The 13,464-nt window shown below is 38.6% G+C and overlaps 1 protein-coding gene and 1 long non-coding RNA gene across 13 annotated transcripts in view; one reads left to right on the top strand and one right to left on the bottom strand.

The window, feature by feature from the left end:
• APC (APC regulator of WNT signaling pathway) overlaps window positions 1–13,464 on the top strand; it is a 324,590-nt gene that overhangs the window by 115,012 nt on the left and 196,114 nt on the right. The window lies entirely within an intron of this gene.
• LOC106509521 (uncharacterized) overlaps window positions 5,244–13,464 on the bottom strand; it is a 59,222-nt gene continuing 51,001 nt past the window's right edge. The window contains exon 3 of the long non-coding RNA XR_014838569.1: window positions 5,244–5,369. This is a non-coding gene — a long non-coding RNA (uncharacterized LOC106509521). The remainder of the gene's footprint in view (window positions 5,370–13,464) is intronic.

Genomic DNA, 13,464 nt, shown 5'->3' with positions numbered 1-13,464 from the left:
AGCTTCCTTTCCCATCTGGAGGGAGGGAGGCCATTAGCAAGGAGCAGATGCACAAAAGATTGATAAGTAGGCCTGACCAGGATAAAGGCCAATTTTAGCCCATAATGTTTGACCTACTGGTATTGTTTCTACTCAGAATGGTTTTTCTGCTTTGGTGTGTTGCCTGGGTCCTGCCATTAATTTTATCAGAGTAATAAAGTGAGCCCATAAGGACAGAGGCAGTATCTCATTCATTTTTGGAACTTAACACAGAACCCAGATTTGGAGATGCAGAGATTATGGGGAGGGTTTCTTTGGCAAACTCAAAAGGTAAACAACTTTTGCTTTCAGTTTTCAGAGGAGAAACACAGGTGCAGAGATGTTCAGAGACTGGTTCAAAATGCGAAGCTAGTTGATGGCAGTGTCTCAACCGGGCCCCTTTGCAGATGAGCCACAGGCTACAACTCTGGCATATTTACCCAGAAATGTTGTTTATGAGAGGAATCTTGGAATATAGAGAGGATGGAAATCTAGAAACCTAAATCAGAAAAGAACTCCCATCCTAATAGGACTTAGGACGGATACAAAGAGAACAGTTATTTCTCAACCATCTTGCCTAGGAGTCAGTTTTCTTCAACCTTTGTTTGTTTGTTTGTTTTAACCATTTTTACCATCACTCTGCTCAAGATGGTCCATATCCCAGGAGAAAATGTTGGATTGGCCCAGCTCAGTTCCAAGTGCCCACCACTTGGAGAGCAATGGCAAGACACTATCTCCAAGACTTGGAGACCTACCAAGTCAACATACAATGGGAAAAAATTATTCCCCCTAAAGAAAATTAGGTGCTCGTAGAAAGAGAGATGAGTGCCGAGTGGCTGAAAAATCCAGATGTCCACCAGCTCATGAACATTTGAGATAAAAGTTTGTACTCTTTCTTTCCCTGGACCAGCATGAATTGAGCAAAGGTTCTCAACCAGTGGTGATTTTGTCCGTCAATCCCCCAGAGACATTTGGCAAGGCCTAAAGACATTTTGGTTGTTTTGGCTGGGAAGAAGCACTGTTGGCATGCACAGGACAGCCCTCCACAAAAAGGAATTATCCAGCCCACGGTGTCAGTAGTGCCAAGTTTGAGAAACTGTGGTATAAGCAAAGACAGGGCATTGAGCTAATACACTGTGTGTTTAGGAAAATTCAATCATTCAATTTGGTAGAAGTATGAATTACATATAGAAATATAGAAGGGGAAAAACTAGTAAAAAAATAGGTTCAGAGAGATTTTATGGGGTCTTGAATCACAAGCTAAGTTGTCTAGATTATTTTTAAAGCAATCGGGTGCTTTTTAGCCCCAAATTTTACCTTAACTGCATGGGCCTGGCAAAGCTATTTATTCTAGAGTTGAGGAGACTTTTGGAGCATACAATTGAATGCCATGAGACTGTCAATGCCAAGACCGCATTGGCATCCCCTATCCTAGGAAAACTCTCAGAACCTGTCCCAAGAGTTTTGTCTCTCTGTGTTTCTCATACCTCTCGGGTATATGATTTTGGAAAAGTCATCACTCCTTAGAGTAGATATTCCTGATAGAAGAGATTAATTAACACTATTATCAACCCTCTTTCAAGTAATATAGCTACCAAATGATTTTTATTTTTGTAGAACAATAAAAAAAATTCTTTTTAAACTTGACATATTTCACTGGTTCACTTTTTTTTCCACACATCTGAAACCAGGATATACTTACAATCAACAGTATGTCCTAATTTAATTGATGGCACTTTTTTTTCTTAGGGTTATGTACAGTTATGGTGCTTGGAAGCTGTGTCACTTTAAATTCAATGAAATATGATATATTTATTTTCCTCCCATTTGTCATCGGTTAAATTTTATTCATACTCATTGAAGAGAACTGGCTGTTTCAATTGTATGCGGTTCTTAGTGTTGAATTCTGGCAGAATGCTAAGAACTATGCAGAAAATCATGGTGGAACTGGCCCTTCTCTGTCGTCATTATTTTATGATTAGAAATATAGCTCTTATGTTGAACAGAAGAGGTTTTGTAACCATGCAACCATCTCCCCAGTGGGAGCATCCCGGGCCTGCCCCCAGTGAAATGTTTCATCTGTGTTGTCAAAGCTTTTAAAGGGTATGTGAAAAAAACATTCATTCAGGTCAAATTGTGTTGGCATATGTTTTGGGGCTGTTCTTATTTTATACAGACTCCCATGGTCCATCATTAGATAATCTTATTTGTACAAAGGAAATGGAGTAAAATTTCCTTCTGCATCCTTGCTCTGTTTCTCATTTTTATCCTCTAAGAGGACTTCCGCCATTCCTTTGTCATCACCATACATCAGGAAGATGAATATGTAATGAAATCTACCCGTCTGCAATGTTACCAGCCTAAGAAACAAAGACTTGAAATAAGACTAAAGCAGGAGAACTGGAAATGAATAGTGGTGAAACTTAAGCAACTGTGAATTTCTAGGAAATATTTATGAGCTGATTTAAATACTAATGAGCTGATAGTCTGACGGCAGCAGCAAGAAGTCGAAGAGACAGGAATGCACAGTCTCAGCTGAGCTGTGGGTTGTCTTGTATCTACACAAGCTGGACAGTTGAGTGGCCACATTTTGAGCCTCCTGCTAAACAGACATCTCCAATGCTGTTGAGTGAGAAATTAACATTTTCCCACTGATTTCAGTTTTTTTTATTTCTGCCGTAGTACTTACCAATCAATTTGAATCCCATCTTGAAAAACTATCTAGGGCCTGAATGTAAAAATCGCTTCACGCAAACCTTTTATCTCAGTGAGTCCTATATTAGGAAAAACTCTTTTCAATTTCCTTTCTATCCCCTTTAAGAATTCTCCACGTAGCCTCTCCTCGCAAGTTCCTCTGCAACAGCATGAATGATCTCTCCAGAGTGTAGCAAGAGGTAATTTATCTGAAACTGTCCTGTCCCAGCCAGACTGCAGAAAATACTTCATTTGCCTATGGGTTAGAAAAGATAAAAACACTTGCTATTATAATAAAATAAATTTAACTTCCAAAGAGCTTCTTACATATATTGCCTTGGGCCTGACAATCTGCTGACTTGATCCAAAATAAACAACTGGTTTTTGCATTTCTAAATCATAATTCAAAATTTCACACACAGGATTGATGTTAGGGCTTATTCAATGGGGATTTTTTGGGAGAGGGGAAGGGTACAGGGGGCATTTTTCCTAACATGAAGATGCTAAGTAAGGCCAGGAGAAAAGAAGGAGGGGCAATGCACAGAGTCTCTGGAAAACTAGTCATTTTTAGAATTGGAGAACTGTAAACCCCAAAAGTCAGACAGCAGAGAGTGGGGTCATATCACCGAGAAACTTTGCACATGTTGTGCTGCCCCAGAGACATTATAGCGAGCAGACATGGGACGAGAATGAGACGAGATAATCATCTCAGGTGCAAAAAATAAAGGTACCACCATAAAAAACAAACAAACAAACAACTCAATAGGAGTTCCCATTGTGGTGCAGTGGAAACAAATCTGACTAGGAACCATGAGGTTTCGGGTTCAATCCCTGGCCTCACTCAGTTAAGGATCCGGTGTTGCCGTGAGCTGTGGTGTAGGTCGAAGACGCGACTAGGATCCCGAGTTGTTGTGGCTGTGGTGTGGACTGGCAGACCCCTAGCCTAGGAGCCATCATATGTTGTGGGTGTGGCCCAAAAAAAAGAAAAAAACCCAAAAAAACAAACTCAATAATCAAGATAAAGACAACTCTTATGCAGTATTTTTTAAAATCAAGATTAATGCAAAAAAATCCATAATGAACAAAAGAGCACAATTTGAAATAAAAGCAGGACCCAACAATACCAGGCCAAACCAAATTGGAGCCTGAGGCAAAAAAGAAAAATGTGCATCCCTGTATACATGATTTTATGTTTTATAAGTTTTGTTTTTCAGAGAGAGATTTTGAATATATTACTGATAATTTTCTTCATTAAATCCCATAAAGTAAAATTATAAAATTTTCTCTTTGGGGTATAAGTCAAATACTTAAAATAATGTGAATTTTTGTATACCTACTTTTCCAGTTTTTTATATTTTTCCAGCCACATGAACATTCTGGTCAGAACTCTGCTTTAGTAGCATTGCACAGAGCTGACCTAGAGATGTATTAAATATGTTAACATGTGAGGCTGAGAAAGCAACCTGAAAGCAATATGAAGAACTCTTGTCAAGAGTGCTTTGAACTTGTATGACCATATTTCATATTACACGCAACACTTGTGGACCACTGTATCAGGATTTAATAGACAACTCATTGTTCATTACTTAACAATGAAGAAAATTGATTTTCATCTAACAAGATGCCCAAAGGAAAAGTGACTACAAAGTGGTTAATTCAGCATCTCAATGACACAACCAGGATCTGGGTTCTTTTCATCATCCTGCCTTGTCAAACAGCCATCGGTTTCATCTTTGGCTGGCTCCTCTCACAAGGAGAAAGTGGCTGCCTCAGTTCCCGGGTCCCATGTAAACCTGAAGATGCTTTGCAAAAGGGAAGAAGAAGAGGAATTCCCATTGTGGCTCAGTGATAACAAACCCGACTAGTATCCATGAGGATGCGGGTTCAATCCCTGGACTCACTCAGTGGGTTAAGGATCCAGCATTGCTGTGAGTTGTGGTGTAGGTCGCAGATGCGGCTCAAATCCTGCATTGCTGTGGCTGTGGGGTAGGCTGGCGGCTACAGCTCCAAATCGACCCTTAGCCTGGGAACTTCCATATGCTGCAAGTTTGGCCTTAAAAACATAAAAAGAAAAAAAGGCAAGAAGAGGGTTCCCCCCGACCCGACCCCGACTTTTGGTCTCTTTTTAAGACAGGAAAATTTTCTTAGAAGTCTTCCAGCCAAGTTTCTTATGTCTCATTGGCCTGAAAGTGGACATGTGCCACTACTGAAACCAATCCCTGAGAAAAGGAATGGAAGACTTAATCAATATTTACCCTAAGTAACATTGTGGAGGAATAGACATCCAAGCAAAGGTAGGATTTTGTAGCAGGGAAAACAGGAAATAGCTGTCTGCCAGGCAGCCAGTAGTGGCTGCTGCAAATGCCAATTATGAGTAGTCACATATTGGGTAGAAAATACATCCCAAATCTTTGTATCAGGCTGATCATTCTTTAGTGTAGGAAATGGCCACGATGTCATGTAAGACAAACTGCAGAAATCTTCAGTGAAACTATATATAGTTAGATTAATACCTACCAGCTGGCAGCAGGAGAAATTCCAAGTAGATCATAGAATTAAATGTGAAAACTTTATTGCTCGTAAATGAACACATTGGAGAATTCCATTGTAATCTTGGAGCAGGAGAAGGCGTTCTTATTTGATGTAAAATCAAGAAACTGTAAAGGGAAAAAAATTCAGCATGGAATGAAAACACCAGAAGTAAAGCCAAAAGATAATTAATTAACTGAGGGGGTGAGAAGGGAGGATTATAACTCATATCTCAGACAATAAGCTAATTTCTCTATTGCATAAATGTTCCTAGAAATCAATAAGAAAAAAAAGTCATCAACATAGAGAATAACATAGTTATAAGCAGAGAAGATAAATATTCAATTCACAGGAAAAGAAAGCCCATAAACGTCCCTTAAACATGAAAAATTGTTTTAATTTCTTATTCATATTAACAAAAATGAAAATTCAGACTATCCTGAGATATCATTTTTCAGCTATCTGATTGGCAAAAGTTTGATAACACTCTGATGACAAGCTTATAGGAAAAGAAAGAATCAGAGACAGTATAAACTGGCGTAAGTCCTATGAAGGACAATTCAGCAGTATTTGCTAAATGCCCATACCCTTCAATCTAGGAATTCTGTTTCTAAGACTACATCTATGGGTTATACAGATTCCACATTTTATAGATCTGTTGGATCACATGCAAAAAGATTTTTCAGAGCTAATATTTAACTGGAACATATATAAACCCAACTGGTTTTTTCATGGTCAGGATCTACTCTAAGAGGTTGATGCCCTTGTTGTACTTAAATTGATATTTTTAAGTATTATCCCTTTGGATGTATAGAAGCCTGTTTTTTGCAGAAAAGTATTGGCGACAATCCAAACAGCCAACTACAGAGGACTAATAAACTGGTGATCCATACAATGGAATATTAGGCAGCTTTAAAATTTTTTTTTTTAATTTTTGTCTTTTTAGGGCCGAACCCATGGCATACAGAGGTTCCCAGGCTAGGGGTTGAATTGGAGCTGTAGCTGCCGGCCTACGCCACAGCCACAGCAACTCGGGATCCGAGCCGCGTCCGCAACCTACACCAAGCTCACGGCAACGCCGGATCCTTAACCCACTGAGCAAGGGCCAGGTATCGAACTCACAACCTCATGGTTCCTAGTTGGATTTGTTAACCACTGTGCCACAACAGGAATTCCTCCAAGGCAGCTTTAAAGGAGTGAGTATATGTCTTCATGTAGTGTTATGGAAAGTTCTCTCAAACCTAAATTTAAAAAAAAAATCAAAATGCTAATCAGTATCTATAATACTCCAACTTTTGCATAAAAAAGTAAAGAAATCTGATTAATTTATCAAAAATGCCCATGATTTTTTTTGCTTATAAAAACATAAAGAAATTCTGAAGGAAACACTAGAAAGATAACCTTGGTTACCTGTATTGGGGCAATAGAAAACTGAGAGGATGAACGATTAGGATGAGGAGAAAAACTTTTACCATTTATCATTTGTTTTTCCTTCTTCCTTTTTTTTTTTTTTTTGTCTTTTCTAGGGCCGTTCTCACGGCATATGGAGGTTCGCAGGCTAGGGGTCTAATCAGAGCTGTAGCCTCTGGCCTACGCCACAGCCACAGCAACGTGGGATTTGAGCCGCATCTGTGACCTACACTACAGTTCACGGCAACACCAGATCCTTAACCCACTGTGCAAGGCCAGGGACCGAACCTGCAACCCCATGGTTCCTAGTCAGATTCGTTAACCACTGAGCCACAATGGGAACTCCTATCATTTGTTTTTCTTTTGATTTTGTACTGTTAATGCATTTGTTCAAAAATTGAAATCAAATTTGCTTAAAAGCCTATCATTGTTTACTGCTGTCTACAGTTTCAATTTCAAATCACTAACTTGGGATTCAAGACAAATCATAGTTTAGTTCAAATCAGCCTTTCTGTGGTGGATTTCTGTGAATTTCTCCTCACCTCTACCTTCCTCCCATCCCTGCCACCCACATATGCACACACGCTGCTGTTTCTGGAACCTCTCCCTAAAGATAATCCCTGTTCACAGTTTTCACTTCAGAAAAAATTATAATATGCATATGCCTACATTTAAATTAGCAATATAACACTTTAAAAAAAATTTATACCTGTGATCATGTATTTATTCCCTAGTCTGGGAACCTCCATATGCCATGGGTACAGCCCTAAAAAGCAAAACAAACAAACAAGAAGAATTTGTATTTCTTTGTCTATGAACTGTCTATTCAAATTTCATAGAGTCAAATGGGGCCAGCTTCTCTTTTATGACTCCAGGATTTATAGTTGTGTTTAGAAAAGCTTCTCCATTTCCACATCTCTCTCTCTCTTTCTCACACACACATGTATTTCCTATATTTTCTTCTAGTCTCTGATATATCTTTAAATGTTTACATCTTTAATCTATCCAGATATGACAGGAGTAGAAGAGTCAGTATATCCTAACAGGTAACATTGTAACATAATTTTTTTCCAAATGTCCCAATTCAACATCCTGTGTAATCTGTACCTTCTTCATTGATTTGAATTATAGTATTTATTATGTACTAAATTCCTATAGGAAATAGGTCTTATCCATTCTGTTCTATTCATCTGAATATCTCTTCTCACCTAGTATCACAGCATTTAAGTTACTATAGTTCAATAGCATGTTTTTCATCTCATAAGGCTGGGCCCCAACTCATAAGTCTTTTTTTTTTTTTCCCCAAAAAAAATTCTCAGCTATTTTAGCACATTTAATCTTCCAGATGAACTTGTAGGTTAAATAATTTGAGGGAAATGATATGTTTCTGATACTGAGTCTTTCTGATTGTAAATCCAGTGTTCAAAATGTCACATGAAATCACTAGATAACTACTTAGCGAATCTGAGACCAGATCCTTGTGGACATTTCTGACCAAATTAGTTGTGTGAATCATCCAAATCTATGGCATAACTGAGCAATTCTCCCCTTTCTTGTGTAGACTCATGAGAATTACGTGGGTATCAAGAAATCCAGGCCCAGAGCAGAATTCCTCCGTATCCTTCAGGAATTTTTTAATAGAAAAATTAATCATTCACATCCTGTCCACAGTGAAAGTGGAGCTCCAGCCACAATCACTACCACTGCTCATGTGTGCTGGAGGTTGTGTGTGTCTTGGGTGTAGAATTCCTGGCTTGCGGCCATAACCAATACAGGGATAAATGCCATTTAATTCCACCCAGCTGTTCCTGGGGCCCTTCCGTGGGTGGGTCTGCCAAGGGGTGTTTCATTTGATTCACAGGGGAAAATGTACCCCTCATTTGCTTGGCACAGAGCCAGATTTGCTAGGACTTTCCAAACACACCACTGTGGGGGAGAAGCCACAAAGGCTGTTTGCATCACTGACCAACCAGCCCAAGGCATTCTGTGGGGGGGACTGTGCCAGTTTGCTTTAGTGCTTCAAACTTGCCCTTCATTTCAGACTGCAGAAACAATGTTTTGTGTTCAGTTTAAGATCTTACCGATGTATGATGTTAAGAAGACATCTTTATTTAAATAAATGAAGCATTGAACATGATTAAATAGAAATTACACTCTACATAGTATTAAAAGTGACATCCATCTATATAAATTAGTGTGATGGGAGAGAATATAATGTGCTTAATCCAAAAATATAGACCTTCTTTGCTTGACATAGGCTACTAAATCAGGGTTTTGTAGTTGTGCATTTAAGTGACAAAAAAGCAGTTTTAGTTTCTGTAAAGAGTAGTCATTGCCCATTTCACATCATATACTTCCAGTGTTATAGTTCAAAATGATCCTTCTTCCCTTGGAAAACAAAGGCAAGGGACCCTTTGTGGTTGGCTCTTTTGTTGTTTTTTTATTTTGTTTTGATAGTTCCTAAGACTATTTTAGAGGGTTTAGGAACTGTGTGCTCTGTTCAAGGTTACAGCAAAAGAGGCTAAGTGTAGCCAAAACCATGTGACATGGTAGGATTGGAGGTTCTTTGGAGCTGAAATATGGCTAAATGGGCTTGGGATAGCCCCAAACCAAAGGCTCCTGCCATTTTTGCCTCTGTTAGGCAGAAACTATATGAGGATAGAAGGAAAGAGAAAGAATCCTTATTGAGAACCACTTAATACAAGATGCATATATGATTATAGTTTATCCCCACCAGACTCTGCTTTGAGAACTAAGTCTTATCATTTAAATTACCATTCATCAAACCCAGTTCCAACATGGGGAATCTGTAGGTTGGCCAACCTGCTTTTTAGGAAAGGAAACATATTTATTGAGCACCTATTATGCTTCAGACCTGTGTTAAAACTGCTGTTGACAATTCCTAGCCCACCATGTTAGCTTTTCAGTATTTCACTTCTTTATTAATGTACATATTTAAAAACATTCAGTTAAAAATATATTGCATATGGGGAGTTCCCATCATGGCACAGTGGTTAACAAATCTGACTAGGAACCATGAGATTTCAGGTTCGATCCCTGGCCTTGCTCAGTGGGTTAAGGATCTGGCATTGCCATGAGCTGTGGTGTAGGTCGCAGATGCAGCTCCAATCCGGCGTTGCTGTGGCTGTGGCGTAGGCTGGTGACTACAGCTCCGATTCGACCCCTAGCCTGGGAACCTCCATGTGCTGTGGGAGCGGCTCAAGAAAAGACAAAAATATATATATAATATATTATATATATATTATATATTGCATAATCTGTAACACTTAGAGAAAAGGTTGGAAATTTCTCCAACGGAAATGTTTTAAATACAGAGAAGAATTTCTTCTGAGGTCCAGTTGCTCCAAATGAAAGGATTTTAGAATGTTTCTCAAGCCCTACAGAGCAGCACATCATAGGAAGGGAACTTCCTCCCAAGCCACATATTTCAAATAGCAAATAACAAGGTGCTGGAGAGAGACTGGCTTTGACTGAATGTCGTCCAGTGTGTGTTCAATCTCATTCTCTCTGCTTCTCCATAGCAGAGGCTGGAGAACTGACATATCCATTTTCCAGATTCTCTTGATGCCAGGCTTCCGGATGCTTCATGGGCTCAGGTGCCTAGATGCTCTTTGTTTGGAATATGGGAGTGAAGCTGAGAACATCTTCCTGTGACCATTTTTATGAGCAAACAAGGCCTCAGTATGTCAAGAGTCAGCTGGTAGCTGGGCTCAGACCTGGAATTTCTACGTTCCAGCCTTCAGGGGTTGGAGGGGAAGTTGTGTTCACTAGGGCAGTGCTTCCTGGCCTCTAGATCCCCACTCAGCAGTGTGTGTTTTAACTCAGTCAGTGCAGTGGCTGCCACTGATCCCTGCTCCTCTAGTCTTTCCGGTGGTTCTAGAATTACCTAATGCCTTACAGTAATTTCTTTCTACTTAGGATACCTTGAGTTTTCTGTTTCCTTCGCTAAGCCCTGTCAGATACAGGAGCTCCTTAAAAGCTCCCTAAGGTTCTCTGAATTTAAATATATACCAATAATAATGAAGTACCAGAAGAAGAAAGTAAAGAAGAGTTTATTATATTTAAGTCACTTTCTTATAAGCAATCTGGTTCTAGAACAATTACAAGGTATAGCAATAATAGCTTACTTTCATGATGCATTTACAATCATTACTTCATTTAATCATTATAGAAACTTCATTTTACACAGAAGAAACTAAAGGTTTAGAGATGTTAAGAAACTTTTTTTTCAACAACATTGTGATAGACGTGGTACATATATACAATGAAATATTACTCAGCCATAGAAAAGAATGAAATAATGCCATTTGCAGCAACATGGATGGACCTAGAGATTCTCATACTAAGTGAAGTAAGTCAGACAGTGAAAACCAAACATCACATGAAATCACTTATATGTGGAATCTAAAAAAGGGATACAAATGAACTTATTTGCAGAACAGAAACAGACTCACGAACTTTGAAAAACTTATGGTTACCGAAGAGAACATGTTAACGGGGAGGGATGGACTGAAGTTTTGGGAATGGCATGTGAACGCTGAGGCATATGGAATTGCTGGTCAACGGGGACTTGCTGTATAGCACAGAGAACTCTACCCAGTATTCTGTGATGATCTGTGCAGAAAAAATATCTAAAAGAGAATGAATTGTGTACATGTATAACTGAATCACTTTGTTGAATGGCAGAGATTATCACAACAATGTAAATCAACTACACTTCAATAAAACCTTAAAAGACAAAAAACAGTGAAAAAAATTTTTAAAGGGAAAATTTTGAAAATGAAAAACAAAACAAAACATCATGGTAGAAAAAAACGTTCTTCCCCTTAAGTACATTTCTAGACCTTCAGTCCCCAAGTCTTTTCCTGCATATAGGGTGCTTGTTAAAAATGTCCAGCTTCGGCATTCCCATCGTGGCGCAGCGGAAATGAATCCGACTAGGAACTATGAGGTTGTGGGTTCAATCCCTGGCCTTGCTCAGTGGGTTAAGGATCTGGCATTGCCGTGAGCTGTGGTGTAGGTTGCAGACGGGACTTGGATCTGGCATTGCTATGGCTCTAGCATAGGCCAGCAGCAACAGCTCTGATTAGACCCCTAGCCCAGGAACCACCATATGTCACGGGTATGGCCCTAAAAAGGACAAAAAGACAAACCAAAAAAAAAAAAAAAAAGTCCAGCTTCAAGTTCTAATTCCATACATCTGCATGGGGCCTGAGGATGCGCATTTTCACAAACCAGATGATTTTTTTCTTTAAGTTGATTTTTATTTTATATTGGGGTATAGTTGATTTACAATGTTGTGTTAGTTTCAGATGTACAGCAAAATGATTCAGTAATACATATATATATATATATATATATAATTATTCTTTTTCAGATTCTTTTCCCATATAGGTTATTACAGAATATTCAGTAGAGGAGTTCCCATCCTGGCTCAGCTGAAATGAATCTGACTAGCGTCCATGAGGATGCAGGTTCGATCCCTGGCCTCACTCAGTAGGATCCAGTGTTGCTGTGAGCTGTGTAGGTTGATGTAGGTCACAGACGTGGCTCTGATCTGGCATTGCTCTGGCTGTGGTATAGGCTAGTAGCTACAGCTTCGATTCAACGCCTAGCCTGGGAACTCCATATGCTGTGGTGTAGCCCAAAAGACTATTCAGTAGAGTCTACTGGGCTACACAGTAGGTCCTTGTTGTTTCTCTATTTTATATATAGTGGTGTTTATATCTTAATCCCAAAGTCCTAATTTTTCCTTCTCTCCAACTTTCCCCTTTGGTAACCATAAATTTTATTTTGAAGGCTCTGATTCTGTTTGTGTTTTGTAAATAAGTTTATTTGTATCATTTTTCTAGATTTCACATATAACTGATATTATGATATTTGTCTTTCTCTAGCCGACTTACTTCACCTAGTATGATAATCTCTGGGTCCATCCATGTTATTGCAAATGGCATTATTTTGTTCTTTTTTATGGCTCTGTAATATTCCATTATATATGTGTAACATATCTTCTTTATCCATTCCTCTCTCGGTGGACATTTAGGTTGCTTCCATGTCTTGACTATTATAACTGCAATGTATATTGGGATGCACATATCTTTTTGAATTATGGTTTTCTTTGGATATATGCCCAAGAGTGGAACTGCTGGGATCATATGATAGTTCTATGTTTAGTTTTTTAAGAAACCTCCATACTGTCCCCATAGTGGTTATACCAGTTTACATTTCCACTAACATTGTGAGAGGGTTCCATTTTCTCCATACCCTCTCTAGCATTTATTATTTATAGACTTTTTGTTGTTGGTCGTTCTGGTAAGGCAGTACCTCAGAGTAGTTTTGATTTGCATTTCTGTAATAATTAGTGATATTGAGCAGTTTTTCATGTTCCTCTTGGCCATCTGTGTATCTTCTTTGGAGAAATATCTGTTTAGATCTTCTGCTCATTTTTTGATTGCATTGTTTGTTTTTTTGATATTGAGCTGAATGAGGTATTTGTATATTTTGAAGATTGATTATTTGTTGGTCTCTTCATTTGCAAATATTTTCTATTTTGTGGGTTACCTTTTTGTTTTGTTTATGGTCTCCTTTGTTGTGCAAAAGCTTTTAAGTTTAATTAGGTCCCATTTGTTTATTTTTGTTTTTATTTTCATTATTCTGGGAGATGGATCCAAAAAGACATTGCTGTGATTTATGTCAAGGAGTATTCTGCCTATGTTTTCCTCTAAGAGTTTTATAGTATCTTTAATCCATTTTGAGTTTATTTCTGTATATGGTGTTAGAAAATGTTCTAAT

This window comes from Sus scrofa, chromosome 2 (assembly GCF_054392235.1).
Source record: "Sus scrofa isolate SSC_HxYL_T2T_F1_AM1 chromosome 2, Sscrofa_HxYL_maternal_Yorkshire_Landrace_v2.0, whole genome shotgun sequence".
Lineage (NCBI taxonomy): Eukaryota > Metazoa > Chordata > Mammalia > Artiodactyla > Suidae > Sus > Sus scrofa.
This window is presented reverse-complemented; position numbering and strand designations above follow the sequence as displayed.